The sequence below is a fragment of the Eschrichtius robustus genome, chromosome 8 (genome assembly GCF_028021215.1).
Source record: "Eschrichtius robustus isolate mEscRob2 chromosome 8, mEscRob2.pri, whole genome shotgun sequence".
In the NCBI taxonomy this organism is placed as follows: Eukaryota; Metazoa; Chordata; class Mammalia; order Artiodactyla; family Eschrichtiidae; genus Eschrichtius; species Eschrichtius robustus.
The window spans coordinates 42,893,682-42,920,356 of record NC_090831.1 but is presented as its reverse complement, the minus strand read 5'-3'; positions in this window follow the sequence as shown (position 1 = coordinate 42,920,356).

Sequence of the window (26,675 nt, the reverse complement as noted above, 5' to 3'; positions counted from 1 at the left end):
TTTTTGCTGATGGTCAGTCGACTGGTGTAAGTTGAAACTTTTTGTAGATTAGATTGCATGGGTCTAACACTCCCTGAGGTTGAGCTTTTATCCATTTTCCTTCTTTTTAAAAAGAGTGTGAATAAAACTTAACTCTTCATACCCTCCTCTTGAAACATTTGCCTGTTTTGAATTTTTTTGTCCACTCCCTACTTCAGCACACTTTTTTAGGGCAGGTGTCCTTTACAGCCCTCAGTCCTTCTGAGTGTTAAGTGACCATTAGCTGTGAGTTTAAAGCTGCTCTTGCAGGAAACGGCCACAAGGTGGCAGCATTTCTCCTTTACCAAATTTGGTTACTAGGGAAACAGAGGCTTAATGGAAGTGGTGTTCTAGGTTGTAAATTAGAATGGAATGTGCCAGGAAAAAGCCCTTTAAGGTTATGTCTCATTACTTCTTGTTCATATTTGTAATTTACTTTTTATGTTTTATCCCAGCACATTTGATTACAATGCCTTGTTTGTTCTAGGTGTGCAAGATGTGCTTCTTTCACACATATACGTGTATCTATTCTTCCTCGCATCCTTTTCCCATGTAGGTTATGACACAATGTTGAGTAGTCTTCTCCTGGTCTTCCGTACATCTTTGGTGATTATATATTTCACATGGTTTGTATATCTCTGTTAACCCCAATATGGTAGTGTGTCCTATCCTCATCCCTTTCTATTTGGTGAACCATAAGTTTTTTAATGAATCTGTGATTGCCTTTCTCTGTGGAAATATCTTCACTGGTATCAATTTTGAAGTAACTCCTGAAAGTGATATGATAGGATATGTGTCTTTTGCTTTCTCACTTACTACAGGTGGCGTGATTACGTCTAGACTCATCTATGGTGCTGCAAATGGCATTGTTTCATTTTTTTCACTAGCGAATATTCCATCTGTACATGGAGGAGTTCTTCTGTGTCCACCCGTCTGTTGGTGGACTTCTTGGTTACTTCCATATCTTGGCTATTGTAATACTGTGCCATGCAGATTTGCCTGCCTGTGTCTTTCCAATTCTCTCTTCTTAGATTATAGGTCGAGGAGTGGGCCTGCTGGATCATATGGTAGCTCAATGTTTACCTTTTTAAGGCACCTCCCTTCTGTTCTCGTTCGTGGCCCTTTCCAAGTTACGTCCCCCTTGAAGTTGAGGGTAGGCATTTCTCCACAACACCTTCAGCATTTATTGTTTGTAGTTTTCTTGCTGATGGTTATTCTGCCACTTGTGAGCTGATACCGATTTGTGGTTGAATTCGCACGTGCCTCATAATCCGTTGAAATTGAGCTTTAAGACATGTCCTTTTTATTTTTCAAGCTGTGATTACCCCTTCGTTCTTCAGAGGGTTCTCTTAAAGTATGTGTCACATTTTGAAATGTTTTGGCCATTACCTCCCTCAAGACATTTTGAGGGCAGGTTTCATTTACAGTTCTGCAGTACTTGTTCCTATGAAATGACCATTAGCACAGGTTTTAAAGCTGCTTTTGCAGGTAACTGCCAGAGGGGGGCAGCCTTTCTATGTTCCCCACCCTGGTACCTAGGGAAAAGCCCTTGCGGCCTGTGGTGTTTCTCGGTTATAAATTAGAGTGGAGTGTGCCCGGACACACCCACACAATCTGATGTCTCCTTACTTTTGTTGGATTTTTAAACTTAATTTTTATTTCTTATTGGAGTAATTTTCCACTGTGTACGTGGACCACTTCTACTTTGTGCATTCCTCGGTTGATGGACATTTTCATTGCTTCCAAGCGTTGGCGATGGTAAATATTGTTGGAGTGCAGGATTGCCAGCCTGTGACTTTTTGATTCTCATGTTCTCAGGTGATAGGCCCAGCTGTGGGTGTGATTGACTGACTGGTAGCACCGTGTTTCCCTTTTCAAAGCACCTCCTTTGCGTTTTCATTAGTGGCACTTACCATGTCCCCCTTAGAATCGAGGGTACGCATTTCTCCACAATCGCTTCAGCATTTATTGTTTGCAGCCTGTATGCTAATGGCCCTTCTGGCTGCTGTGAGCTGATAGGATTTTGTAATTTGGGTTTGCATGTCGTTGAAAATTCGTAAAACTCATTATTTTTCTCCGCCGTTTTCTTTTCTGTTCAAAAAAGGAAACAGTTGGGAGTACAGTAGAACTCTTGAAATCGTTTTCTTGGAAGGTTGCCCTCTTTTGAAATTTTTGGTCGATTTTCCACCCCAGAATTTTTTTAGAGAGCAGGTGTCATTTACCGAACTGCAAGTGTGGTGAATATTTAGTGACCTTTAGCAATGGGTTTAAAGCTGCTGTTGTGGGAAGAGGCCTCAAGCAGGCAGCATTTCTCCATTCCCAAATCTGGGTACTAGGGCAGCAGAGACTTTCTGGAAGTCGTGTTCCTAGGTTGGAAATTACATTGGAATGTGCATGGAGAAACCCCCATAAGTTTATGTCTCATTATTTCTTCTTGGTTTTAAAATTTTTTTTTAATTGGGGCAAAGCTTAGCATATTGTTTGTCCTAGGTGTACACAATCTGGTTCATTTGTACATTACATATGTCTATTCAAGTACAGATCCTCTTCCCTTGTAAAATGTTACAGAGGGTTCCGCAGACCTCCCTTGCTATATTGTCGGTCTTTTGAGATATGTATATAATATGTGTTTGTATACATATAGTAACACTAATCTTAATTTATCCATTCCCCCCACCTTTCCTTTTAGATGAGCATAGTTTGTTTTCTAACTCTGTGAGTGTCTTTCTCTGTGGAAATATGTTCATTTGTGTCAGTCATTAGATAACGCGTATAAGTGATATCATAGAGTATAGGTCTTTTGCTTTCCGACCTACCTCATGTTTCATGATTATCTCCAGACTCATTTGTGGTGCCTCAGAGAGCAATGGTTCATTGTTTTCCATAGCTAATATTCCATTGTGTACATGGACCACTTCTTCTTTATCCATTCACCTGTTGTTGTACATTTTGATTGCTTTACTCTCTTGGCTCTTGTGAATAAGGCTGCTCTGCAGCTTTTGCGGCCTGTGTCTTCTCGATTCTTGTCTTCTCAGGTGAGAGGTCCAATGGTGCGCCTGCTGGATTGAACGGTACCTCCATTTTTACTTTGAAACAGAGCTCCTTTCTGTTCTCATTATTGGCTGTGACCCCTTTACGTCTCACCAGCAGGTAGAGGGTACACAGTTCTCTAAAACCCCTTCAGCATTTATTGTTTGTAGACTTTTTGCTGATGGTCAGTCGACTGGTGTAAGTTGAAACCTTTTGTAGATTAGATTGCATGGGTCTAACACTCCCTGAGGTTGAGCTTTTATCCATTTTCCTTCTTTTTAAAAAGAGTGTGAATAAAACTTAACTCTTCATACCCTCCTCTTGAAACATTTGCCTGTTTTGAATTTTTTTGTCCACTCCCTACTTCAGCACACTTTTTTAGGGCAGGTGTCCTTTACAGCCCTCAGTCCTTCTGAGTGTTAAGTGACCATTAGCTGTGAGTTTAAAGCTGCTCTTGCAGGAAACGGCCACAAGGTGGCAGCATTTCTCCTTTACCAAATTTGGTTACTAGGGAAACAGAGGCTTAATGGAAGTGGTGTTCTAGGTTGTAAATTAGAATGGAATGTGCCAGGAAAAAGCCCTTTAAGGTTATGTCTCATTACTTCTTGTTCATATTTGTAATTTACTTTTTATGTTTTATCCCAGCACATTTGATTACAATGCCTTGTTTGTTCTAGGTGTGCAAGATGTGCTTCTTTCACACATATACGTGTATCTATTCTTCCTCGCATCCTTTTCCCATGTAGGTTATGACACAATGTTGAGTAGTCTTCTCCTGGTCTTCCGTACATCTTTGGTGATTATATATTTCACATGGTTTGTATATCTCTGTTAACCCCAATATGGTAGTGTGTCCAATCCTCATCCCTTTCTATTTGGTGAACCATAAGTTTTTTAATGAATCTGTGATTGCCTTTCTCTGTGGAAATATCTTCACTGGTATCAATTTTGAAGTAACTCCTGAAAGTGATATGATAGGATATGTGTCTTTTGCTTTCTCACTTACTACAGGTGGCGTGATTACGTCTAGACTCATCTATGGTGCTGCAAATGGCATTGTTTCATTTTTTTCACTAGCGAATATTCCATCTGTACATGGAGGAGTTCTTCTGTGTCCACCCGTCTGTTGGTGGACTTCTTGGTTACTTCCATATCTTGGCTATTGTAATACTGTGCCATGCAGATTTGCCTGCCTGTGTCTTTCCAATTCTCTCTTCTTAGATTATAGGTCGAGGAGTGGGCCTGCTGGATCATATGGTAGCTCAATGTTTACCTTTTCAAGGCACCTCCCTTCTGTTCTCGTTCGTGGCCCTTTCCAAGTTACGTCCCCCTTGAAGTTGAGGGTAGGCATTTCTCCACAACACCTTCAGCATTTATTGTTTGTAGTTTTCTTGCTGATGGTTATTCTGCCACTTGTGAGCTGATACCGCTTTGTGGTTGAATTCGCACGTGCCTCATAATCCGTTGAAATTGAGCTTTAAGACATGTCCTTTTTATTTTTCAAGCTGTGATTACCCCTTCGTTCTTCAGAGGGTTCTCTTAAAGTATGTGTCACATTTTGAAATGTTTTGGCCATTACCTCCCTCAAGACATTTTGAGGGCAGGTTTCATTTACAGTTCTGCAGTACTTGTTCCTATGAAATGACCATTAGCACAGGTTTTAAAGCTTTTTGTGCAGGTAACTGCCAGAGGGGGGCAGCCTTTCTATGTTCCCCACCCTGGTATCTAGGGAAAAGCCCTTGCGGCCTGTGGTGTTTCTCGGTTATAAATTAGAGTGGAGTGTGCCCGGACACACCCACACAATCTGATGTCTCCTTACTTTTGTTGGATTTTTAAACTTAATTTTTATTTCTTATTGGAGTAATTTTCCACTGTGTACGTGGACCACTTCTACTTTGTGCATTCCTCGGTTGATGGACATTTTCATTGCTTCCAAGCGTTGGCGATGGTAAATATTGTTGGAGTGCAGGATTGCCAGCCTGTGACTTTTTGATTCTCATGTTCTCAGGTGATAGGCCCAGCTGTGGGTGTGATTGACTGACTGGTAGCACCGTGTTTCCCTTTTCAAAGCACCTCCTTTGCGTTTTCATTAGTGGCACTTACCATGTCCCCCTTAGAATCGAGGGTACGCATTTCTCCACAATCGCTTCAGCATTTATTGTTTGCAGCCTGTATGCTAATGGCCCTTCTGGCTGCTGTGAGCTGATAGGATTTTGTAATTTGGGTTTGCATGTCGTTGAAAATTCGTAAAACTCATTATTTTTCGCCGCCGTTTTCTTTTCTGTTCAAAAAAGGAAACAGTTGGGAGTACAGTAGAACTCTTGAAATCGTCTTCTTGGAAGGTTGCCCTCTTTTGAAATTTTTGGTCGATTTTCCACCCCAGAATTTTTTTAGAGAGCAGGTGTCATTTACCGAACTGCAAGTGTGGTGAATATTTAGTGACCTTTAGCAATGGGTTTAAAGCTGCTGTTGTGGGAAGAGGCCTCAAGCAGGCAGCATTTCTCCATTCCCAAATCTGGGTACTAGGGCAGCAGAGCCTTTCTGGAAGTCGTGTTCCTAGGTTGGAAATTACATTGGAATGTGCATGGAGAAACCCCCATAAGTTTATGTCTCATTATTTCTTCTTGGTTTTAAAATTTTTTTTTAATTGGGGCAAAGCTTAGCATATTGTTTGTCCTAGGTGTACACAATCTGGTTCATTTGTACATTACATATGTCTATTCAAGTACAGATCCTCTTCCCTTGTAAAATGTTACAGAGGGTTCCGCAGACCTCCCTTGCTATATTGTCGGTCTTTTTGAGATATGTATATAATATGTGTTTGTATACATATAGTAACACTAATCTTAATTTATCCATTCCCCCCACCTTTCCTTTTAGATGAGCATAGTTTGTTTTCTAACTCTGTGAGTGTCTTTCTCTGTGGAAATATGTTCATTTGTGTCAGTCATTAGATAACGCCTATAAGTGATATCATAGAGTATAGGTCTTTTGCTTTCCGACCTACCTCATGTTTCATGATTATCTCCAGACTCATTTGTGGTGCCTCAGAGAGCAATGGTTCATTGTTTTCCATAGCTAATATTCCATTGTGTACATGGACCACTTCTTCTTTATCCATTCACCTGTTGTTGTACATTTTGATTGCTTTACTCTCTTGGCTCTTGTGAATAAGGCTGCTCTGCAGCTTTTGCGGCCTGTGTCTTCTCGATTCTTGTCTTCTCAGGTGAGAGGTCCAATGGTGCGCCTGCTGGATTGAACGGTACCTCCATTTTTACTTTGAAACAGAGCTCCTTTCTGTTCTCATTATTGGCTGTGACCCCTTTACGTCTCACCAGCAGGTAGAGGGTACACAGTTCTCTAAAACCCCTTCAGCATTTATTGTTTGTAGACTTTTTGCTGATGGTCAGTCGACTGGTGTAAGTTGAAACCTTTTGTAGATTAGATTGCATGGGTCTAACACTCCCTGAGGTTGAGCTTTTATCCATTTTCCTTTTTTTTAAAAAGAGTGTGAATAAAACTTAACTCTTCATACCCTCCTCTTGAAACATTTGCCTGTTTTGAATTTTTTTGTCCACTCCCTACTTCAGCACACTTTTTTAGGGCAGGTGTCCTTTACAGCCCTCAGTCCTTCTGAGTGTTAAGTGACCATTAGCTGTGAGTTTAAAGCTGCTCTTGCAGGAAACGGCCACAAGGTGGCAGCATTTCTCCTTTACCAAATTTGGTTACTAGGGAAACAGAGGCTTAATGGAAGTGGTGTTCTAGGTTGTAAATTAGAATGGAATGTGCCAGGAAAAAGCCCTTTAAGGTTATGTCTCATTACTTCTTGTTCATATTTGTAATTTACTTTTTATTTTTTATCCCAGCACATTTGATTACAATGCCTTGTTTGTTCTAGGTGTGCAAGATGTGCTTCTTTCACACATATACGTGTATCTATTCTTCCTCGCATCCTTTTCCCATGTAGGTTATGACACAATGTTGAGTAGTCTTCTCCTGGTCTTCCGTACATCTTTGGTGATTATATATTTCACATGGTTTGTATATCTCTGTTAACCCCAATATGGTAGTGTGTCCAATCCTCATCCCTTTCTATTTGGTGAACCATAAGTTTTTTAATGAATCTGTGATTGCCTTTCTCTGTGGAAATATCTTCACTGGTATCAATTTTGAAGTAACTCCTGAAAGTGATATGATAGGATATGTGTCTTTTGCTTTCTCACTTACTACAGGTGGCGTGATTACGTCTAGACTCATCTATGGTGCTGCAAATGGCATTGTTTCATTTTTTTCACTAGCGAATATTCCATCTGTACATGGAGGAGTTCTTCTGTGTCCACCCGTCTGTTGGTGGACTTCTTGGTTACTTCCATATCTTGGCTATTGTAATACTGTGCCATGCAGATTTGCCTGCCTGTGTCTTTCCAATTCTCTCTTCTTAGATTATAGGTCGAGGAGTGGGCCTGCTGGATCATATGGTAGCTCAATGTTTACCTTTTCAAGGCACCTCCCTTCTGTTCTCGTTCGTGGCCCTTTCCAAGTTACGTCCCCCTTGAAGTTGAGGGTAGGCATTTCTCCACAACACCTTCAGCATTTATTGTTTGTAGTTTTCTTGCTGATGGTTATTCTGCCACTTGTGAGCTGATACCGCTTTGTGGTTGAATTCGCACGTGCCTCATAATCCGTTGAAATTGAGCTTTAAGACATGTCCTTTTTATTTTTCAAGCTGTGATTACCCCTTCGTTCTTCAGAGGGTTCTCTTAAAGTATGTGTCACATTTTGAAATGTTTTGGCCATTACCTCCCTCAAGACATTTTGAGGGCAGGTTTCATTTACAGTTCTGCAGTACTTGTTCCTATGCAATGACCATTAGCACAGGTTTTAAAGCTTTTTGTGCAGGTAACTGCCAGAGGGGGGCAGCCTTTCTATGTTCCCCACCCTGGTACCTAGGGAAAAGCCCTTGCGGCCTGTGGTGTTTCTCGGTTATAAATTAGAGTGGAGTGTGCCCGGACACACCCACACAATCTGATGTCTCCTTACTTTTGTTGGATTTTTAAACTTAATTTTTATTTCTTATTGGAGTAATTTTCCACTGTGTACGTGGACCACTTCTACTTTGTGCATTCCTCGGTTGATGGACATTTTCATTGCTTCCAAGCGTTGGCGATGGTAAATATTGTTGGAGTGCAGGATTGCCAGCCTGTGACTTTTTGATTCTCATGTTCTCAGGTGATAGGCCCAGCAGTGGGTGTGATTGACTGACTGGTAGCACAGTGTTTCCCTTTTCAAAGCACCTTCTTTGCGTTTTCATTAGTGGCACTTACCACGTCCCCCTTAGAATCGAGGGTACGCATTTCTCCACAATCGCTTCAGCATTTATTGTTTGCAGCCTGTATGCTAATGGCCCTTCTGGCTGCTGTGAGCTGATAGGATTTTGTAATTTGGGTTTGCATGTCGTTGAAAATTCGTAAAACTCATTATTTTTCTCCGCCGTTTTCTTTTCTGTTCAAAAAAGGAAACAGTTGGGAGTACAGTATAACTCTTGAAATCGTCGTCTTGGAAGGTTGCCCTCTTTTGAAATTTTTGGTCGATTTTCCACCCCAGAATTTTTTTAGAGAGCAGGTGTCATTTACCGAACTGCAAGTGTGGTGAATATTTAGTGACCTTTAGCAATGGGTTTAAAGCTGCTGTTGTGGGAAGAGGCCTCAAGCAGGCAGCATTTCTCCATTCCCAAATCTGGGTACTAGGGCAGCAGAGCCTTTCTGGAAGTCGTGTTCCTAGGTTGTAAATTACATTGGAATGTGCATGGAGAAACCCCCATAAGTTTATGTCTCATTATTTCTTCTTGGTTTTAAAAATTTTTTTAATTGGGGTAAAGCTTAGCATATTGTTTGTCCTAGGTGTACACAATCTGGTTCATTTGTACATTACATATGTCTATTCAAGTACAGATCCTCTTCCCTTGTAAAATGTTACAGAGGGTTCCGCAGACCTCCCTTGCTATATTGTCGGTCTTTTTGAGATATGTATATAATATGTGTTTGTATACACATAGTAACACTAATCTTAATTTATCCATTCCCCCCACCTTTCCTTTTAGATGAGCATAGTTTGTTTTCTAACTCTGTGAGTGTCTTTCTCTGTGGAAATATGTTCATTTGTGTCAGTCATTAGATAACGCCTATAAGTGATATCATAGAGTATAGGTCTTTTGCTTTCCGACCTACCTCATGTTTCATGATTATCTCCAGACTCATTTGTGGTGCCTCAGAGAGCAATGGTTCATTGTTTTCCATAGCTAATATTCCATTGTGTACATGGACCACTTCTTCTTTATCCATTCACCTGTTGTTGTACATTTTGATTGCTTTACTCTCTTGGCTATTGTGAATAAGGCTGCTCTGCAGCTTTAGCGGCCTGTGTCTTCTCGATTCTTGTCTTCTCAGGTGAGAGGTCCAATGGGGCGCCTGCTGGATTGAACGGTACCTCCATTTTTACTTTGAAACAGAGCTCCTTTCTGTTCTCATTATTGGCTGTGACCCCTTTACGTCTCACCAGCAGGTAGAGGGTACACAGTTCTCTAAAACCCCTTCAGCATTTATTGTTTGTAGACTTTTTGCTGATGGTCAGTCGACTGGTGTAAGTTGAAACTTTTTGTAGATTAGATTGCATGGGTCTAACACTCCCTGAGGTTGAGCTTTTATCCATTTTCCTTCTTTTTAAAAAGAGTGTGAATAAAACTTAACTCTTCATACCCTCCTCTTGAAACATTTGCCTGTTTTGAATTTTTTTGTCCACTCCCTACTTCAGCACACTTTTTTAGGGCAGGTGTCCTTTACAGCCCTCAGTCCTTCTGAGTGTTAAGTGACCATTAGCTGTGAGTTTAAAGCTGCTCTTGCAGGAAACGGCCACAAGGTGGCAGCATTTCTCCTTTACCAAATTTGGTTACTAGGGAAACAGAGGCTTAATGGAAGTGGTGTTCTAGGTTGTAAATTAGAATGGAATGTGCCAGGAAAAAGCCCTTTAAGGTTATGTCTCATTACTTCTTGTTCATATTTGTAATTTACTTTTTATGTTTTATCCCAGCACATTTGATTACAATGCCTTGTTTGTTCTAGGTGTGCAAGATGTGCTTCTTTCACACATATACGTGTATCTATTCTTCCTCGCATCCTTTTCCCATGTAGGTTATGACACAATGTTGAGTAGTCTTCTCCTGGTCTTCCGTACATCTTTGGTGATTATATATTTCACATGGTTTGTATATCTCTGTTAACCCCAATATGGTAGTGTGTCCTATCCTCATCCCTTTCTATTTGGTGAACCATAAGTTTTTTAATGAATCTGTGATTGCCTTTCTCTGTGGAAATATCTTCACTGGTATCAATTTTGAAGTAACTCCTGAAAGTGATATGATAGGATATGTGTCTTTTGCTTTCTCACTTACTACAGGTGGCGTGATTACGTCTAGACTCATCTATGGTGCTGCAAATGGCATTGTTTCATTTTTTTCACTAGCGAATATTCCATCTGTACATGGAGGAGTTCTTCTGTGTCCACCCGTCTGTTGGTGGACTTCTTGGTTACTTCCATATCTTGGCTATTGTAATACTGTGCCATGCAGATTTGCCTGCCTGTGTCTTTCCAATTCTCTCTTCTTAGATTATAGGTCGAGGAGTGGGCCTGCTGGATCATATGGTAGCTCAATGTTTACCTTTTTAAGGCACCTCCCTTCTGTTCTCGTTCGTGGCCCTTTCCAAGTTACGTCCCCCTTGAAGTTGAGGGTAGGCATTTCTCCACAACACCTTCAGCATTTATTGTTTGTAGTTTTCTTGCTGATGGTTATTCTGCCACTTGTGAGCTGATACCGATTTGTGGTTGAATTCGCACGTGCCTCATAATCCGTTGAAATTGAGCTTTAAGACATGTCCTTTTTATTTTTCAAGCTGTGATTACCCCTTCGTTCTTCAGAGGGTTCTCTTAAAGTATGTGTCACATTTTGAAATGTTTTGGCCATTACCTCCCTCAAGACATTTTGAGGGCAGGTTTCATTTACAGTTCTGCAGTACTTGTTCCTATGAAATGACCATTAGCACAGGTTTTAAAGCTGCTTTTGCAGGTAACTGCCAGAGGGGGGCAGCCTTTCTATGTTCCCCACCCTGGTACCTAGGGAAAAGCCCTTGCGGCCTGTGGTGTTTCTCGGTTATAAATTAGAGTGGAGTGTGCCCGGACACACCCACACAATCTGATGTCTCCTTACTTTTGTTGGATTTTTAAACTTAATTTTTATTTCTTATTGGAGTAATTTTCCACTGTGTACGTGGACCACTTCTACTTTGTGCATTCCTCGGTTGATGGACATTTTCATTGCTTCCAAGCGTTGGCGATGGTAAATATTGTTGGAGTGCAGGATTGCCAGCCTGTGACTTTTTGATTCTCATGTTCTCAGGTGATAGGCCCAGCTGTGGGTGTGATTGACTGACTGGTAGCACCGTGTTTCCCTTTTCAAAGCACCTCCTTTGCGTTTTCATTAGTGGCACTTACCATGTCCCCCTTAGAATCGAGGGTACGCATTTCTCCACAATCGCTTCAGCATTTATTGTTTGCAGCCTGTATGCTAATGGCCCTTCTGGCTGCTGTGAGCTGATAGGATTTTGTAATTTGGGTTTGCATGTCGTTGAAAATTCGTAAAACTCATTATTTTTCTCCGCCGTTTTCTTTTCTGTTCAAAAAAGGAAACAGTTGGGAGTACAGTAGAACTCTTGAAATCGTTTTCTTGGAAGGTTGCCCTCTTTTGAAATTTTTGGTCGATTTTCCACCCCAGAATTTTTTTAGAGAGCAGGTGTCATTTACCGAACTGCAAGTGTGGTGAATATTTAGTGACCTTTAGCAATGGGTTTAAAGCTGCTGTTGTGGGAAGAGGCCTCAAGCAGGCAGCATTTCTCCATTCCCAAATCTGGGTACTAGGGCAGCAGAGACTTTCTGGAAGTCGTGTTCCTAGGTTGGAAATTACATTGGAATGTGCATGGAGAAACCCCCATAAGTTTATGTCTCATTATTTCTTCTTGGTTTTAAAATTTTTTTTTAATTGGGGCAAAGCTTAGCATATTGTTTGTCCTAGGTGTACACAATCTGGTTCATTTGTACATTACATATGTCTATTCAAGTACAGATCCTCTTCCCTTGTAAAATGTTACAGAGGGTTCCGCAGACCTCCCTTGCTATATTGTCGGTCTTTTGAGATATGTATATAATATGTGTTTGTATACATATAGTAACACTAATCTTAATTTATCCATTCCCCCCACCTTTCCTTTTAGATGAGCATAGTTTGTTTTCTAACTCTGTGAGTGTCTTTCTCTGTGGAAATATGTTCATTTGTGTCAGTCATTAGATAACGCGTATAAGTGATATCATAGAGTATAGGTCTTTTGCTTTCCGACCTACCTCATGTTTCATGATTATCTCCAGACTCATTTGTGGTGCCTCAGAGAGCAATGGTTCATTGTTTTCCATAGCTAATATTCCATTGTGTACATGGACCACTTCTTCTTTATCCATTCACCTGTTGTTGTACATTTTGATTGCTTTACTCTCTTGGCTCTTGTGAATAAGGCTGCTCTGCAGCTTTTGCGGCCTGTGTCTTCTCGATTCTTGTCTTCTCAGGTGAGAGGTCCAATGGTGCGCCTGCTGGATTGAACGGTACCTCCATTTTTACTTTGAAACAGAGCTCCTTTCTGTTCTCATTATTGGCTGTGACCCCTTTACGTCTCACCAGCAGGTAGAGGGTACACAGTTCTCTAAAACCCCTTCAGCATTTATTGTTTGTAGACTTTTTGCTGATGGTCAGTCGACTGGTGTAAGTTGAAACCTTTTGTAGATTAGATTGCATGGGTCTAACACTCCCTGAGGTTGAGCTTTTATCCATTTTCCTTCTTTTTAAAAAGAGTGTGAATAAAACTTAACTCTTCATACCCTCCTCTTGAAACATTTGCCTGTTTTGAATTTTTTTGTCCACTCCCTACTTCAGCACACTTTTTTAGGGCAGGTGTCCTTTACAGCCCTCAGTCCTTCTGAGTGTTAAGTGACCATTAGCTGTGAGTTTAAAGCTGCTCTTGCAGGAAACGGCCACAAGGTGGCAGCATTTCTCCTTTACCAAATTTGGTTACTAGGGAAACAGAGGCTTAATGGAAGTGGTGTTCTAGGTTGTAAATTAGAATGGAATGTGCCAGGAAAAAGCCCTTTAAGGTTATGTCTCATTACTTCTTGTTCATATTTGTAATTTACTTTTTATGTTTTATCCCAGCACATTTGATTACAATGCCTTGTTTGTTCTAGGTGTGCAAGATGTGCTTCTTTCACACATATACGTGTATCTATTCTTCCTCGCATCCTTTTCCCATGTAGGTTATGACACAATGTTGAGTAGTCTTCTCCTGGTCTTCCGTACATCTTTGGTGATTATATATTTCACATGGTTTGTATATCTCTGTTAACCCCAATATGGTAGTGTGTCCAATCCTCATCCCTTTCTATTTGGTGAACCATAAGTTTTTTAATGAATCTGTGATTGCCTTTCTCTGTGGAAATATCTTCACTGGTATCAATTTTGAAGTAACTCCTGAAAGTGATATGATAGGATATGTGTCTTTTGCTTTCTCACTTACTACAGGTGGCGTGATTACGTCTAGACTCATCTATGGTGCTGCAAATGGCATTGTTTCATTTTTTTCACTAGCGAATATTCCATCTGTACATGGAGGAGTTCTTCTGTGTCCACCCGTCTGTTGGTGGACTTCTTGGTTACTTCCATATCTTGGCTATTGTAATACTGTGCCATGCAGATTTGCCTGCCTGTGTCTTTCCAATTCTCTCTTCTTAGATTATAGGTCGAGGAGTGGGCCTGCTGGATCATATGGTAGCTCAATGTTTACCTTTTCAAGGCACCTCCCTTCTGTTCTCGTTCGTGGCCCTTTCCAAGTTACGTCCCCCTTGAAGTTGAGGGTAGGCATTTCTCCACAACACCTTCAGCATTTATTGTTTGTAGTTTTCTTGCTGATGGTTATTCTGCCACTTGTGAGCTGATACCGCTTTGTGGTTGAATTCGCACGTGCCTCATAATCCGTTGAAATTGAGCTTTAAGACATGTCCTTTTTATTTTTCAAGCTGTGATTACCCCTTCGTTCTTCAGAGGGTTCTCTTAAAGTATGTGTCACATTTTGAAATGTTTTGGCCATTACCTCCCTCAAGACATTTTGAGGGCAGGTTTCATTTACAGTTCTGCAGTACTTGTTCCTATGAAATGACCATTAGCACAGGTTTTAAAGCTTTTTGTGCAGGTAACTGCCAGAGGGGGGCAGCCTTTCTATGTTCCCCACCCTGGTATCTAGGGAAAAGCCCTTGCGGCCTGTGGTGTTTCTCGGTTATAAATTAGAGTGGAGTGTGCCCGGACACACCCACACAATCTGATGTCTCCTTACTTTTGTTGGATTTTTAAACTTAATTTTTATTTCTTATTGGAGTAATTTTCCACTGTGTACGTGGACCACTTCTACTTTGTGCATTCCTCGGTTGATGGACATTTTCATTGCTTCCAAGCGTTGGCGATGGTAAATATTGTTGGAGTGCAGGATTGCCAGCCTGTGACTTTTTGATTCTCATGTTCTCAGGTGATAGGCCCAGCTGTGGGTGTGATTGACTGACTGGTAGCACCGTGTTTCCCTTTTCAAAGCACCTCCTTTGCGTTTTCATTAGTGGCACTTACCATGTCCCCCTTAGAATCGAGGGTACGCATTTCTCCACAATCGCTTCAGCATTTATTGTTTGCAGCCTGTATGCTAATGGCCCTTCTGGCTGCTGTGAGCTGATAGGATTTTGTAATTTGGGTTTGCATGTCGTTGAAAATTCGTAAAACTCATTATTTTTCGCCGCCGTTTTCTTTTCTGTTCAAAAAAGGAAACAGTTGGGAGTACAGTAGAACTCTTGAAATCGTCTTCTTGGAAGGTTGCCCTCTTTTGAAATTTTTGGTCGATTTTCCACCCCAGAATTTTTTTAGAGAGCAGGTGTCATTTACCGAACTGCAAGTGTGGTGAATATTTAGTGACCTTTAGCAATGGGTTTAAAGCTGCTGTTGTGGGAAGAGGCCTCAAGCAGGCAGCATTTCTCCATTCCCAAATCTGGGTACTAGGGCAGCAGAGCCTTTCTGGAAGTCGTGTTCCTAGGTTGGAAATTACATTGGAATGTGCATGGAGAAACCCCCATAAGTTTATGTCTCATTATTTCTTCTTGGTTTTAAAATTTTTTTTTAATTGGGGCAAAGCTTAGCATATTGTTTGTCCTAGGTGTACACAATCTGGTTCATTTGTACATTACATATGTCTATTCAAGTACAGATCCTCTTCCCTTGTAAAATGTTACAGAGGGTTCCGCAGACCTCCCTTGCTATATTGTCGGTCTTTTTGAGATATGTATATAATATGTGTTTGTATACATATAGTAACACTAATCTTAATTTATCCATTCCCCCCACCTTTCCTTTTAGATGAGCATAGTTTGTTTTCTAACTCTGTGAGTGTCTTTCTCTGTGGAAATATGTTCATTTGTGTCAGTCATTAGATAACGCCTATAAGTGATATCATAGAGTATAGGTCTTTTGCTTTCCGACCTACCTCATGTTTCATGATTATCTCCAGACTCATTTGTGGTGCCTCAGAGAGCAATGGTTCATTGTTTTCCATAGCTAATATTCCATTGTGTACATGGACCACTTCTTCTTTATCCATTCACCTGTTGTTGTACATTTTGATTGCTTTACTCTCTTGGCTCTTGTGAATAAGGCTGCTCTGCAGCTTTTGCGGCCTGTGTCTTCTCGATTCTTGTCTTCTCAGGTGAGAGGTCCAATGGTGCGCCTGCTGGATTGAACGGTACCTCCATTTTTACTTTGAAACAGAGCTCCTTTCTGTTCTCATTATTGGCTGTGACCCCTTTACGTCTCACCAGCAGGTAGAGGGTACACAGTTCTCTAAAACCCCTTCAGCATTTATTGTTTGTAGACTTTTTGCTGATGGTCAGTCGACTGGTGTAAGTTGAAACCTTTTGTAGATTAGATTGCATGGGTCTAACACTCCCTGAGGTTGAGCTTTTATCCATTTTCCTTTTTTTTAAAAAGAGTGTGAATAAAACTTAACTCTTCATACCCTCCTCTTGAAACATTTGCCTGTTTTGAATTTTTTTGTCCACTCCCTACTTCAGCACACTTTTTTAGGGCAGGTGTCCTTTACAGCCCTCAGTCCTTCTGAGTGTTAAGTGACCATTAGCTGTGAGTTTAAAGCTGCTCTTGCAGGAAACGGCCACAAGGTGGCAGCATTTCTCCTTTACCAAATTTGGTTACTAGGGAAACAGAGGCTTAATGGAAGTGGTGTTCTAGGTTGTAAATTAGAATGGAATGTGCCAGGAAAAAGCCCTTTAAGGTTATGTCTCATTACTTCTTGTTCATATTTGTAATTTACTTTTTATTTTTTATCCCAGCACATTTGATTACAATGCCTTGTTTGTTCTAGGTGTGCAAGATGTGCTTCTTTCACACATATACGTGTATCTATTCTTCCTCGCATCCTTTTCCCATGTAGGTTATGACACAATGTTGAGTAGTCTTCTCCTGGTCTTCCGTACATCTTTGGTGATTATATATTTCACATGGTTTGTATATCTCTGTTAACCCCAATATGGTAGTGTGTCCAATCCTCATCCCTTTCTATTTGGTGAACCATAAGTTTTTTAATGAATCTGTGATTGCCTTTCTCTGTGGAAATATCTTCACTGGTATCAATTTTGAAGTAACTCCTGAAAGTGATATGATAGGATATGTGTCTTTTGCTTTCTCACTTACTACAGGTGGCGTGATTACGTCTAGACTCATCTATGGTGCTGCAAATGGCATTGTTTCATTTTTTTCACTAGCGAATATTCCATCTGTACATGGAGGAGTTCTTCTGTGTCCACCCGTCTGTTGGTGGACTTCTTGGTTACTTCCATATCTTGGCTATTGTAATACTGTGCCATGCAGATTTGCCTGCCTGTGTCTTTCCAATTCTCTCTTCTTAGATTATAGGTCGAGGAGTGGGCCTGCTGGATCATATGGTAGCTCAATGTTTACCTTTTCAAGGCACCTCCCTTCTGTTCTCGTTCGTGGCCCTTTCCAAGTTACGTCCCCCTTGAAGTTGAGGGTAGGCATTTCTCCACAACACCTTCAGCATTTATTGTTTGTAGTTTTCTTGCTGATGGTTATTCTGCCACTTGTGAGCTGATACCGCTTTGTGGTTGAATTCGCACGTGCCTCATAATCCGTTGAAATTGAGCTTTAAGACATGTCCTTTTTATTTTTCAAGCTGTGATTACCCCTTCGTTCTTCAGAGGGTTCTCTTAAAGTATGTGTCACATTTTGAAATGTTTTGGCCATTACCTCCCTCAAGACATTTTGAGGGCAGGTTTCATTTACAGTTCTGCAGTACTTGTTCCTATGCAATGACCATTAGCACAGGTTTTAAAGCTTTTTGTGCAGGTAACTGCCAGAGGGGGGCAGCCTTTCTATGTTCCCCACCCTGGTACCTAGGGAAAAGCCCTTGCGGCCTGTGGTGTTTCTCGGTTATAAATTAGAGTGGAGTGTGCCCGGACACACCCACACAATCTGATGTCTCCTTACTTTTGTTGGATTTTTAAACTTAATTTTTATTTCTTATTGGAGTAATTTTCCACTGTGTACGTGGACCACTTCTACTTTGTGCATTCCTCGGTTGATGGACATTTTCATTGCTTCCAAGCGTTGGCGATGGTAAATATTGTTGGAGTGCAGGATTGCCAGCCTGTGACTTTTTGATTCTCATGTTCTCAGGTGATAGGCCCAGCAGTGGGTGTGATTGACTGACTGGTAGCACAGTGTTTCCCTTTTCAAAGCACCTTCTTTGCGTTTTCATTAGTGGCACTTACCACGTCCCCCTTAGAATCGAGGGTACGCATTTCTCCACAATCGCTTCAGCATTTATTGTTTGCAGCCTGTATGCTAATGGCCCTTCTGGCTGCTGTGAGCTGATAGGATTTTGTAATTTGGGTTTGCATGTCGTTGAAAATTCGTAAAACTCATTATTTTTCTCCGCCGTTTTCTTTTCTGTTCAAAAAAGGAAACAGTTGGGAGTACAGTATAACTCTTGAAATCGTCGTCTTGGAAGGTTGCCCTCTTTTGAAATTTTTGGTCGATTTTCCACCCCAGAATTTTTTTAGAGAGCAGGTGTCATTTACCGAACTGCAAGTGTGGTGAATATTTAGTGACCTTTAGCAATGGGTTTAAAGCTGCTGTTGTGGGAAGAGGCCTCAAGCAGGCAGCATTTCTCCATTCCCAAATCTGGGTACTAGGGCAGCAGAGCCTTTCTGGAAGTCGTGTTCCTAGGTTGTAAATTACATTGGAATGTGCATGGAGAAACCCCCATAAGTTTATGTCTCATTATTTCTTCTTGGTTTAAAAAATTTTTTTAATTGGGGTAAAGCTTAGCATATTGTTTGTCCTAGGTGTACACAATCTGGTTCATTTGTACATTACATATGTCTATTCAAGTACAGATCCTCTTCCCTTGTAAAATGTTACAGAGGGTTCCGCAGACCTCCCTTGCTATATTGTCGGTCTTTTTGAGATATGTATATAATATGTGTTTGTATACATATAGTAACACTAATCTTAATTTATCCATTCCCCCCACCTTTCCTTTTAGATGAGCATAGTTTGTTTTCTAACTCTGTGAGTGTCTTTCTCTGTGGAAATATGTTCATTTGTGTCAGTCATTAGATAACGCCTATAAGTGATATCATAGAGTATAGGTCTTTTGCTTTCCGACCTACCTCATGTTTCATGATTATCTCCAGACTCATTTGTGGTGCCTCAGAGAGCAATGGTTCATTGTTTTCCATAGCTAATATTCCATTGTGTACATGGACCACTTCTTCTTTATCCATTCACCTGTTGTTGTACATTTTGATTGCTTTACTCTCTTGGCTATTGTGAATAAGGCTGCTCTGCAGCTTTAGCGGCCTGTGTCTTCTCGATTCTTGTCTTCTCAGGTGAGAGGTCCAATGGGGCGCCTGCTGGATTGAACGGTACCTCCATTTTTACTTTGAAACAGAGCTCCTTTCTGTTCTCATTATTGGCTGTGACCCCTTTACGTCTCACCAGCAGGTAGAGGGTACACAGTTCTCTAAAACCCCTTCAGCATTTATTGTTTGTAGACTTTTTGCTGATGGTCAGTCGACTGGTGTAAGTTGAAACTTTTTGTAGATTAGATTGCATGGGTCTAACACTCCCTGAGGTTGAGCTTTTATCCATTTTCCTTCTTTTTAAAAAGAGTGTGAATAAAACTTAACTCTTCATACCCTCCTCTTGAAACATTTGCCTGTTTTGAATTTTTTTGTCCACTCCCTACTTCAGCACACTTTTTTAGGGCAGGTGTCCTTTACAGCCCTCAGTCCTTCTGAGTGTTAAGTGACCATTAGCTGTGAGTTTAAAGCTGCTCTTGCAGGAAACGGCCACAAGGTGGCAGCATTTCTCCTTTACCAAATTTGGTTACTAGGGAAACAGAGGCTTAATGGAAGTGGTGTTCTAGGTTGTAAATTAGAATGGAATGTGCCAGGAAAAAGCCCTTTAAGGTTATGTCTCATTACTTCTTGTTCATATTTGTAATTTACTTTTTATGTTTTATCCCAGCACATTTGATTACAATGCCTTGTTTGTTCTAGGTGTGCAAGATGTGCTTCTTTCACACATATACGTGTATCTATTCTTCCTCGCATCCTTTTCCCATGTAGGTTATGACACAATGTTGAGTAGTCTTCTCCTGGTCTTCCGTACATCTTTGGTGATTATATATTTCACATGGTTTGTATATCTCTGTTAACCCCAATATGGTAGTGTGTCCTATCCTCATCCCTTTCTATTTGGTGAACCATAAGTTTTTTAATGAATCTGTGATTGCCTTTCTCTGTGGAAATATCTTCACTGGTATCAATTTTGAAGTAACTCCTGAAAGTGATATGATAGGATATGTGTCTTTTGCTTTCTCACTTACTACAGGTGGCGTGATTACGTCTAGACTCATCTATGGTGCTGCAAATGGCATTGTTTCATTTTTTTCACTAGCGAATATTCCATCTGTACATGGAGGAGTTCTTCTGTGTCCACCCGTCTGTTGGTGGACTTCTTGGTTACTTCCATATCTTGGCTATTGTAATACTGTGCCATGCAGATTTGCCTGCCTGTGTCTTTCCAATTCTCTCTTCTTAGATTATAGGTCGAGGAGTGGGCCTGCTGGATCATATGGTAGCTCAATGTTTACCTTTTCAAGGCACCTCCCTTCTGTTCTCGTTCGTGGCCCTTTCCAAGTTACGTCCCCCTTGAAGTTGAGGGTAGGCATTTCTCCACAACACCTTCAGCATTTATTGTTTGTAGTTTTCTTGCTGATGGTTATTCTGCCACTTGTGAGCTGATACCGATTTGTGGTTGAATTCGCACGTGCCTCATAATCCGTTGAAATTGAGCTTTAAGACATGTCCTTTTTATTTTTCAAGCTGTGATTACCCCTTCGTTCTTCAGAGGGTTCTCTTAAAGTATGTGTCACATTTTGAAATGTTTTGGCCATTACCTCCCTCAAGACATTTTGAGGGCAGGTTTCATTTACAGTTCTGCAGTACTTGTTCCTATGCAATGACCATTAGCACAGGCTTTAAAGCTGCTTGTGCAGGTAACTGCCAGAGGGGGGCAGCCTTTCTATGTTCCCCACCCTGGTACCTAGGGAAAAGCCCTTGCGGCCTGTGGTGTTTCTCGGTTATAAATTAGAGTGGAGTGTGCCCGGACACACCCACACAATCTGATGTCTCCTTACTTTTGTTGGATTTTTAAACTTAATTTTTATTTCTTATTGGAGTAATTTTCCACTGTGTACGTGGACCACTTCTACTTTGTGCATTCCTCGGTTGATGGACATTTTCATTGCTTCCAAGCGTTGGCGATGGTAAATATTGTTGGAGTGCAGGATTGCCAGCCTGTGACTTTTTGATTCTCATGTTCTCAGGTGATAGGCCCAGCTGTGGGTGTGATTGACTGACTGGTAGCACCGTGTTTCCCTTTTCAAAGCACCTCCTTTGCGTTTTCATTAGTGGCACTTACCATGTCCCCCTTAGAATCGAGGGTACGCATTTTTCCACAATCGCTTCAGCATTTATTGTTTGCAGCCTGTATGCTAATGGCCCTTCTGGCTGCTGTGAGCTGATAGGATTTTGTAATTTGGGTTTGCATGTCGTTGAAAATTCGTAAAACTCATTATTTTTCGCCGCCGTTTTCTTTTCTGTTCAAAAAAGGAAACAGTTGGGAGTACAGTAGAACTCTTGAAATCGTCTTCTTGGAAGGTTGCCCTCTTTTGAAATTTTTGGTCGATTTTCCACCCCAGAATTTTTTTAGAGAGCAGGTGTCATTTACCGAACTGCAAGTGTGGTGAATATTTAGTGACCTTTAGCAATGGGTTTAAAGCTGCTGTTGTGGGAAGAGGCCTCAAGCAGGCAGCATTTCTCCATTCCCAAATCTGGGTACTAGGGCAGCAGAGCCTTTCTGGAAGTCGTGTTCCTAGGTTGGAAATTACATTGGAATGTGCATGGAGAAACCCCCATAAGTTTATGTCTCATTATTTCTTCTTGGTTTTAAAATTTTTTTTTAATTGGGGCAAAGCTTAGCATATTGTTTGTCCTAGGTGTACACAATCTGGTTCATTTGTACATTACATATGTCTATTCAAGTACAGATCCTCTTCCCTTGTAAAATGTTACAGAGGGTTCCGCAGACCTCCCTTGCTATATTGTCGGTCTTTTTGAGATATGTATATAATATGTGTTTGTATACATATAGTAACACTAATCTTAATTTATCCATTCCCCCCACCTTTCCTTTTAGATGAGCATAGTTTGTTTTCTAACTCTGTGAGTGTCTTTCTCTGTGGAAATATGTTCATTTGTGTCAGTCATTAGATAACGCCTATAAGTGATATCATAGAGTATAGGTCTTTTGCTTTCCGACCTACCTCATGTTTCATGATTATCTCCAGACTCATTTGTGGTGCCTCAGAGAGCAATGGTTCATTGTTTTCCATAGCTAATATTCCATTGTGTACATGGACCACTTCTTCTTTATCCATTCACCTGTTGTTGTACATTTTGATTGCTTTACTCTCTTGGCTCTTGTGAATAAGGCTGCTCTGCAGCTTTTGCGGCCTGTGTCTTCTCGATTCTTGTCTTCTCAGGTGAGAGGTCCAATGGTGCGCCTGCTGGATTGAACGGTACCTCCATTTTTACTTTGAAACAGAGCTCCTTTCTGTTCTCATTATTGGCTGTGACCCCTTTACGTCTCACCAGCAGGTAGAGGGTACACAGTTCTCTAAAACCCCTTCAGCATTTATTGTTTGTAGACTTTTTGCTGATGGTCAGTCGACTGGTGTAAGTTGAAACTTTTTGTAGATTAGATTGCATGGGTCTAACACTCCCTGAGGTTGAGCTTTTATCCATTTTCCTTCTTTTTAAAAAGAGTGTGAATAAAACTTAACTCTTCATACCCTCCTCTTGAAACATTTGCCTGTTTTGAATTTTTTTGTCCACTCCCTACTTCAGCACACTTTTTTAGGGCAGGTGTCCTTTACAGCCCTCAGTCCTTCTGAGTGTTAAGTGACCATTAGCTGTGAGTTTAAAGCTGCTCTTGCAGGAAACGGCCACAAGGTGGCAGCATTTCTCCTTTACCAAATTTGGTTACTAGGGAAACAGAGGCTTAATGGAAGTGGTGTTCTAGGTTGTAAATTAGAATGGAATGTGCCAGGAAAAAGCCCTTTAAGGTTATGTCTCATTACTTCTTGTTCATATTTGTAATTTACTTTTTATTTTTTATCCCAGCACATTTGATTACAATGCCTTGTTTGTTCTAGGTGTGCAAGATGTGCTTCTTTCACACATATACGTGTATCTATTCTTCCTCGCATCCTTTTCCCATGTAGGTTATGACACAATGTTGAGTAGTCTTCTCCTGGTCTTCCGTACATCTTTGGTGATTATATATTTCACATGGTTTGTATATCTCTGTTAACCCCAATATGGTAGTGTGTCCAATCCTCATCCCTTTCTATTTGGTGAACCATAAGTTTTTTAATGAATCTGTGATTGCCATTCTCTGTGGAAATATCTTCACTGGTATCAATTTTGAAGTAACTCCTGAAAGTGATATGATAGGATATGTGTCTTTTGCTTTCTCACTTACTACAGGTGGCGTGATTACGTCTAGACTCATCTATGGTGCTGCAAATGGCATTGTTTCATTTTTTTCACTAGCGAATATTCCATCTGTACATGGAGGAGTTCTTCTGTGTCCACCCGTCTGTTGGTGGACTTCTTGGTTACTTCCATATCTTGGCTATTGTAATACTGTGCCATGCAGATTTGCCTGCCTGTGTCTTTCCAATTCTCTCTTCTTAGATTATAGGTCGAGGAGTGGGCCTGCTGGATCATATGGTAGCTCAATGTTTACCTTTTCAAGGCACCTCCCTTCTGTTCTCGTTCGTGGCCCTTTCCAAGTTACGTCCCCCTTGAAGTTGAGGGTAGGCATTTCTCCACAACACCTTCAGCATTTATTGTTTGTAGTTTTCTTGCTGATGGTTATTCTGCCACTTGTGAGCTGATACCGATTTGTGGTTGAATTCGCACGTGCCTCATAATCCGTTGAAATTGAGCTTTAAGACATGTCCTTTTTATTTTTCAAGCTGTGATTACCCCTTCGTTCTTCAGAGGGTTCTCTTAAAGTATGTGTCACATTTTGAAATGTTTTGGCCATTACCTCCCTCAAGACATTTTGAGGGCAGGTTTCATTTACAGTTCTGCAGTACTTGTTCCTATGCAATGACCATTAGCACAGGCTTTAAAGCTGCTTGTGCAGGTAACTGCCAGAGGGGGGCAGCCTTTCTATGTTCCCCACCCTGGTACCTAGGGAAAAGCCCTTGCGGCCTGTGGTGTTTCTCGGTTATAAATTAGAGTGGAGTGTGCCCGGACACACCCACACAATCTGATGTCTCCTTACTTTTGTTGGATTTTTAAACTTAATTTTTATTTCTTATTGGAGTAATTTTCCACTGTGTACGTGGACCACTTCTACTTTGTGCATTCCTCGGTTGATGGACATTTTCATTGCTTCCAAGCGTTGGCGATGGTAAATATTGTTGGAGTGCAGGATTGCCAGCCTGTGACTTTTTGATTCTCATGTTCTCAGGTGATAGGCCCAGCTGTGGGTGTGATTGACTGACTGGTAGCACCGTGTTTCCCTTTTCAAAGCACCTCCTTTGCGTTTTCATTAGTGGCACTTACCATGTCCCCCTTAGAATCGAGGGTACGCATTTCTCCACAATCGCTTCAGCATTTATTGTTTGCAGCCTGTATGCTAATGGCCCTTCTGGCTGCTGTGAGCTGATAGGATTTTGTAATTTGGGTTTGCATGTCGTTGAAAATTCGTAAAACTCATTATTTTTCGCCGCCGTTTTCTTTTCTGTTCAAAAAAGGAAACAGTTGGGAGTACAGTAGAACTCTTGAAATCGTCTTCTTGGAAGGTTGCCCTCTTTTGAAATTTTTGGTCGATTTTCCACCCCAGAATTTTTTTAGAGAGCAGGTGTCATTTACCGAACTGCAAGTGTGGTGAATATTTAGTGACCTTTAGCAATGGGTTTAAAGCTGCTGTTGTGGGAAGAGGCCTCAAGCAGGCAGCATTTCTCCATTCCCAAATCTGGGTACTAGGGCAGCAGAGCCTTTCTGGAAGTCGTGTTCCTAGGTTGGAAATTACATTGGAATGTGCATGGAGAAACCCCCATAAGTTTATGTCTCATTATTTCTTCTTGGTTTTAAAATTTTTTTTTAATTGGGGCAAAGCTTAGCATATTGTTTGTCCTAGGTGTACACAATCTGGTTCATTTGTACATTACATATGTCTATTCAAGTACAGATCCTCTTCCCTTGTAAAGTGTTACAGAGGGTTCCGCAGACCTCCCTTGCTATATTGTCGGTCTTTTTGAGATATGTATATAATATGTGTTTGTATACATATAGTAACACTAATCTTAATTTATCCATTCCCCCCACCTTTCCTTTTAGATGAGCATAGTTTGTTTTCTAACTCTGTGAGTGTCTTTCTCTGTGGAAATATGTTCATTTGTGTCAGTCATTAGATAACGCCTATAAGTGATATCATAGAGTATAGGTCTTTTGCTTTCCGACCTACCTCATGTTTCATGATTATCTCCAGACTCATTTGTGGTGCCTCAGAGAGCAATGGTTCATTGTTTTCCATAGCTAATATTCCATTGTGTACATGGACCACTTCTTCTTTATCCATTCACCTGTTGTTGTACATTTTGATTGCTTTACTCTCTTGGCTCTTGTGAATAAGGCTGCTCTGCAGCTTTTGCGGCCTGTGTCTTCTCGATTCTTGTCTTCTCAGGTGAGAGGTCCAATGGTGCGCCTGCTGGATTGAACGGTACCTCCATTTTTACTTTGAAACAGAGCTCCTTTCTGTTCTCATTATTGGCTGTGACCCCTTTACGTCTCACCAGCAGGTAGAGGGTACACAGTTCTCTAAAACCCCTTCAGCATTTATTGTTTGTAGACTTTTTGCTGATGGTCAGTCGACTGGTGTAAGTTGAAACTTTTTGTAGATTAGATTGCATGGGTCTAACACTCCCTGAGGTTGAGCTTTTATCCATTTTCCTTCTTTTTAAAAAGAGTGTGAATAAAACTTAACTCTTCATACCCTCCTCTTGAAACATTTGCCTGTTTTGAATTTTTTTGTCCACTCCCTACTTCAGCACAGTTTTTTAGGGCAGGTGTCCTTTACAGCCCTCAGTCCTTCTGAGTGTTAAGTGACCATTAGCTGTGAGTTTAAAGCTGCTCTTGCAGGAAACGGCCACAAGGTGGCAGCATTTCTCCTTTACCAAATTTGGTTACTAGGGAAACAGAGGCTTAATGGAAGTGGTGTTCTAGGTTGTAAATTAGAATGGAATGTGCCAGGAAAAAGCCCTTTAAGGTTATGTCTCATTACTTCTTGTTCATATTTGTAATTTACTTTTTATTTTTTATCCCAGCACATTTGATTACAATGCCTTGTTTGTTCTAGGTGTGCAAGATGTGCTTCTTTCACACATATACGTGTATCTATTCTTCCTCGCATCCTTTTCCCATGTAGGTTATGACACAATGTTGAGTAGTCTTCTCCTGGTCTTCCGTACATCTTTGGTGATTATATATTTCACATGGTTTGTATATCTCTGTTAACCCCAATATGGTAGTGTGTCCAATCCTCATCCCTTTCTATTTGGTGAACCATAAGTTTTTTAATGAATCTGTGATTGCCTTTCTCTGTGGAAATATCTTCACTGGTATCAATTTTGAAGTAACTCCTGAAAGTGATATGATAGGATATGTGTCTTTTGCTTTCTCACTTACTACAGGTGGCGTGATTACGTCTAGACTCATCTATGGTGCTGCAAATGGCATTGTTTCATTTTTTTCACTAGCGAATA